At 48.1% G+C, this 6,099-nt stretch overlaps 1 pseudogene; it reads right to left on the reverse strand.

Annotated features, from left to right (window-relative positions):
• Positions 1-1,416: 1,416 nt before the first annotated feature.
• On the reverse strand, positions 1,417-3,170 carry LOC103256633 (annotated as a pseudogene).
• Between the last annotated feature and the right edge of the window lie 2,929 nt (positions 3,171-6,099).

The following is a 6,099-nucleotide window of genomic DNA, read 5'->3' on the forward strand; positions in this document are numbered from 1 at the left end:
CTGTTCTGCTGCCACGGCTGTGATCAGGTCTCTGTGAGCCCCATGAGGATGTTTTTCATTTTGCATTATGGAGAAAACATTTTCCTGAATTATCCTTATATAAAAGGGTTACTCAGCATTGGTCTCAAGAAACAAACAACTTAGAATCCAACCCTAAAAGATGTAAAAGTCTCCTAAAATATGAAAATTCGCCTGTGATCCAAGAGAAATAAGGGTTGCTGATGTGTTAACTTCCTTTTCTTTTGCATATGAGAGGAAAAAAAATAAGGATCAAGAAAATACTGGATTTCAGATACTTGCCATACAGGACTTTAGGCCCTTATTGAAGGGCAATGAAATAATTTTTAAGTAAAAGAGACATGTTTATATGACAACTCGCCTCTATTCCTATTTGTATCTAGAATTTTTTTTTCAGCTTATAAAGAACTGACAAGTCCCTCTAAGTTAATAAATTAATAAATTAAGGTGGGACGGAGTCAGTCAGTGGGTAGGGTGAGAAAGAGTGAGGCATACCTGCTTTTCTCCTGGTGGACAGCTGGCAATGACTCGGAGGAGCAAGAACCCAAGCACCAGGAAAGAGCGTCATGATTTAGCATTTTGTTCTTCTGTCTGCCCACTAAAGAAACCTTTCACATTTTATAAGCGTTCTAAAATAAGGAAGCAATTTGGTTTAAAGCTGAAGACTTAGCTGGGCTTGGTGGCTCAGCCCGTAATCCCGTGCTTTGGGAGGCTGAGGTGAGTGGATTGCCCGAGCCCACGGGTTCGAGACCCGCCTGGGCAACTTGGCGAGACCTCATCTCTACAATAAATTAAAAGAATTAGCCGGGCGTGGTAGCTCGTGCCTGTAGTTCCAGCTACTCGGAAGGCTGAGGCGGAAGGATCCCCGGAGCCCAGCAGGTCGAGGCTGCGGTGGCCGGGAGTGGCCACAGCACTCCAGTCTGGGCGACAGAGGGAGACTTCAACCCAAAAAAAAGAAAAGCTGAAGACTCAATTTGGCTAGGGACCAACGCAAGCCCTTATGTGACCGTGTCAGTCACTTGGGAGCCCTTTTGTTGCTCTGGAAAAGATCTCATCACCGATGCCTTATGTCAGAACAGGCTGAGACTGTTCACCTCATCTATCCTGAAGGGTGATAGGAGCCCACAGCAAGAAGCTCAGGTGGTGGCAAGTTAGGAACTTGTGCCTGAATCCAGAAATCAGGCCTGCCTGAATGTGTGTGGGGTGGTGAATGGGGCAGGGTGATGGTGGGATGCATCAGAAATTTTCCCCAACCAGACAGACAAAAGAGGTGAGTTACACACATTCTTATAAAACTGATTTTAATTAAGGATAGCATGCCAGGAGGAAGACTGGGCTGACTGGCTACCATCCCTCTCTGAACCTTTTCGAAAGGCTTCACCCATGATTCTGCCTTTTCTAGTGATTCTTCAGCAAGACCCCAAATCTCCTCCACTTTATGATGGTGTCTGAGAACAGCAGCTTCTCTTTTGATATATTCTCCAGCAGTTCATTATCCCACATGTACTCAGGGGAGAGGACCTTGGTGGGTTTGTGGTGAAGCAGGTACTTGTTCAAGTGACTTTCGGCATGCCCCAGGCCCTCGATCTCATTGGCTGGGCCAATCATTAATGCTTGGTGACAGGCCTTTGCAAGTCTGTAAACCTCTGGCACTGACCCACCAAATAAGGCCCCTTAGTAGTAAAAGTCTCCTTCATCTTTGAAAATAGGGGCTTGGGACTGAGGCCAGTGTTCGTAGGCAAAGGTGTTCCGACTGAACCCATAGTATCCAGAAGGGATGGTGCCAGACAACGAGGAGAGAATCTCCACACCAACATGGTCTCTGAACTTCATGTCCACATCTGCACACAAAAGGTAATCCACCTCCCTGAGGAAGCGCTGCTGGGAAAAATTGCTGATCACCTCCATACGCTACATGAAGATGTCCTGCCAGCTGGCACAGCTCCTGACCTTGAGGATGACCATCTGTCTTCCCTGTTGGAGCTCGATGAGTGGAACGTGGTTTGGCTGGTCGGTGAAGATGTAATAGTTCACCCTGTGTCCCACCATGAAGTATTGATGTGGGGTCCGAGCGTTTGATTCACGGCACCGACACACAATTTACCAAGAGAGAGGTTTATTAACCAGGTTCAACTGGCCAGGGCCACTCACCAGACTTACAAGTCTCTAGGCGAGGGCCCCATATTGTGGCTGGGGTCTTTCTTAAATATGCAAAAGCCCACCTAATCCACAAGGCCGTTACAATTCAAATTCAAACAACACAAAGCCCACCAGAAGAGGGACTTGCCCACCACAATTCAAACAGAGAAAAGTCTGCCAGAATTTGAAAGGGGCTTATCGCACAACACTCACACACTGCCAGAGGGGGTTACAGAAGCAAAGAAGACTGGTTAGCTTATCTAACATAGCTATTTGGGGTTTCCAAGTTGGGCATTCTTTCCAGGGTTTCCAAGAATTACTAAGTTTTTAGTGGAGAGGTCACAGCACACAGTTTCAGCATCCTTAATATATGAGGTTATAGTTTCATTACATTTCACATAATTCATCACATTTAATATATAAGGCTTCACATAGGTTCCATACAATTCATCACCTCTTACAGTATGTCTCTGCAGTCTCCAAGAACAGTTTCAGGAAGATTATGTATTTTTTTTTGAGTTTAAGTCTCACTCTGTCACCCAGACTGGAGTGCAGTGGCCGCTCCCAGCCACTGCAGCCTTGACCTGCTGGGCTCTGGCGATCCTTCCACCTCAGCCTTCCAAGTAACTGGAATTACAGGCACGCGCTACCATGCCTGGCTAATTTTTTTAAAATTTATTGTAGAGATGAGGTCTCACCAAGTTGCCCAGGCGGGTCTCGAACCCACAGCGTCTGGCAATCCACTCACCTCAGCCTCCCAAAGCGCGGGATTACAGGCTGAGGCACCGAGCCTGGCTTGATTATATATTTTTTAATGGCAAACACAGTTAATCCACTGGTCGCATTCTGGAGCCAGAACTGCTCATTTAATAAGTCAGTGTTGAAGATCCCTTCCCACACAGTGGGAGTCAGCCGAGAGGTCACAACAAGGACATCTTGTGTAGAGGTGTCAGCACCTCTGGCTTCCTTGATAATTTTACAACTTTCTGGCCGTGGAGTTCTCTAACAGCCATGCTTGCTCCAGCTAGCATGCTTTTCAGCTTCTGGCTCTGTGAGTTCAGGTAACAACAGCCAAAGAAGGTCAAGATCAGAGCTATTCGGAAAAGAAAGGCCACACAAAGTAAGTGGCATGTTTGTTTCCCAGCCAACATATGCAGTAGCTGGGCCATGGCTTCACAGTCAACAGATGCTGTATTTTCTCTCCTCCACACTGCAAGGGTACTCACCCCTTCTTGACCTTCCACCTTTGGTGATCTCCCAGGGACAGGGTGAGGCTGAAACCCTGTACCCTGAGGGGTCCACGCCCCTAATCCTTGCCCACTATTTCAGCAGCCCAGACCTCTCCAGAGCTGACTCCTGCCCCAGAGGGCTCCAGGGCCTGGGGGCACTCCGGGGTGCCCTTAAAAGAAAGACTCAAGTCTCAGTGGACTTCAATAAATTCAGTTCCAGTTTGAGATTTGTGAAAGTAGTGAGGTGGCCATACATCGTTGATAGACAACTAGAACTGAAGACCAGTGTTTAGGAGAGAAGTCCGAGCTCTGGAAACAGCCTAGGGCGACTGGCTCAAAGCAGGCCACTAAGCAGGTCCAGGACAGAGATTGTGATGAAAGCAGGGCAGGGCAGGAGCCACCAGGGGGCCTGATCAGGTGGCCAGAGGGCTTGTGCTCTGGCCTGCCCTTGATACGTAGTAGCTGTGAGACCTTCAGCTTAGTCATGAGTTTCCGCGAAAGAAAAAGTGGAGACTAGACCCTCTTCGTGGCAGAAAAACCTTATCTAGACAGGCTGGCATGGCCATCCTTCAGGCCTGATCTAGGTATCGTGGTAGAGGAAACATCTACAGCTTAGATTCCTTTATTCTCTTAATAATCACATAAAATCCACTGAGCATTTACTTTTTAGATATTGTGGCTTACACTGTTGTTAGGACTAGGATGCTAAGCTTAATGTGTATTATCCTCTTCGGTTCTTACAACAAGCCTGGGGTTGGATGCTACATAACTCCCATTGTACAGCTGGAGAAACAGACTCAGAGGGAGCCCGTGATGACATGGCTAGCTGGTAAGTGCCCAAGCCAACTAAGCTGCTAGACTCCAGGATTGGACTCCTGATGACCCTGTATTCTGACCCTCTGTCTCACTTGTTTATTCTTTGAGGTTTTCTTTATCCAGATTCTTTTCCCAACAAGATGCCTTCTGTTCTCTTCCCAAGCCTTACAGGTCAGTTGACCCTCAGACAGAGCACTCAAGACTTTGTTGACTTATCAAATTGGCATCTCATATACCTTTCCCTTCTGCTGTCCAAACCTGGATGTCCTGGATAATGACGCTCCTGACACAGACCCCTCCTGCCTCACTGTGGGACCAATATCAGGTAAAAAAAAGAAGTCAGGAGCATCTTCTACCTGCACCATGAAGCTACCCTTTGACACCTTGTTTCTTCCCTCTTACAGAAGTCGGTGGGCTGAAGGCATTAATTGAAATGAGGCCCTGAAAAGGGCTTTGTGAAACTCTCTCTGGGACGTTCTGAGCAGGTGAGCAAAGGAATGAGCATGTTTTGATAAATGTCTCGAGGGATTTTCATGTTGTCTTTGTGGTCAAAACTGTGACATTTGCCCAGCTGTGCATAAGGATGTTAGCATATTCTTGACCCGCATCCTGGATCGACGTGATAACGTACTCGCAGAATGCCAAGACAACCCCGTGATGTTGCAAATGCCAGGAAACTGAACAACTGCTTTGATGAGAAAATGACATCAGAAAATAAAAACCACATACTCCATGTGTTTTGGGGCCTAGTGCTTGTGTATCTGTGTCTCTATTACCTTCCTGGGGATTCTGTTCATCCCAGGGCAGGGAGGGAGAACCTCACTGTCCTGCTTACCATGCCCTTCCTTGGGAATCTTGGAGGCTAAAGAGTCTCACAGATTAAAGCAGTGGAGAGTACAAGGCAGACGTCAACGGTGCAGGGAAGGACCAGGAGGGGAGACTCAGTGCAGTCTGTGACCCACTGGGCGGGCCCAGACTCCTTAGCTCTGCCAGGCCAGTAGCCTGAGAAGCTCCATGCTTTCCTGTCCCCATGGCGCCCTCAGACTCTGGTCTTCCTGACTCTAGCCCCTGCACCACAAGTGCCTGTATCCTTTTCCAACCGTCACTACCAGCCATTTCCACTGCCTAGCACCCCAAACCCTTTACCCTGTGTCTTCCTAAAACCCTCCAGCCTCCCTAGGACCATTGCTTTCCCCTTTTCCCTGGAATCCCCCAGACCATTCTGTGGCTCACATGCCTGGTGATGAGGCAGCTTCCACAATGCATTCCCCCTTCTCCGCTCCGTAGATCTGAGACACTCCAAGATGAGAATCAGAGTGAATCTTCTATTGGTGCTCCCATCGTAAAGGTCCTGCTTCAGCTGCAAGTGCCAGAAAAGGCAGACATAGGAAGTCAACCCTGACCCACTCACTCCTGGAGGCTCCCTCACCGCCTCCACCCTCTCCCACGTATCCACCGACTCACCCAGAGGACTGGCACGGCCTCCTCTGCATCTTCGTTCTGTTCTGTCCCAGACTGTCTTTTTCCCACCCCTAACCCACCAGAACAAACCCTCCTGCTCTTTTGCTGTGTTAGAGGAAGCTTCAGGAGAGCTCCTCAGGTACACCTAGGGATATGCTTATGTTTCAGGAGATTGGGAGAAAGACCCAAAAGATAAGCTCCAAACAAGGCTGCAGGCCTCTCCCCCGGAAGTTCCAATGAGGGTGCAGTGTGGCTTAAAGATTCACCAGGTGGGCAACCCCCTTGGATCCCCTCCCACTGTGGGAGCGTTTCTGTCCTCAATAAATCATTCTGCTTTCTAAAAAAAAAAAAAAAGGCTTCTTGTTCTCCTTTTTGAAGATTTAATATCTTTGTGTTAATGGAGTCATCCCTGCCAGCAGCCCCCAAAGAATCCACT

This window comes from Carlito syrichta, unplaced genomic scaffold (assembly GCF_000164805.1).
Source record: "Carlito syrichta isolate Samal-C Ts95f unplaced genomic scaffold, Tarsius_syrichta-2.0.1 Scaffold290804, whole genome shotgun sequence".
Taxonomy (NCBI): domain Eukaryota; kingdom Metazoa; phylum Chordata; class Mammalia; order Primates; family Tarsiidae; genus Carlito; species Carlito syrichta.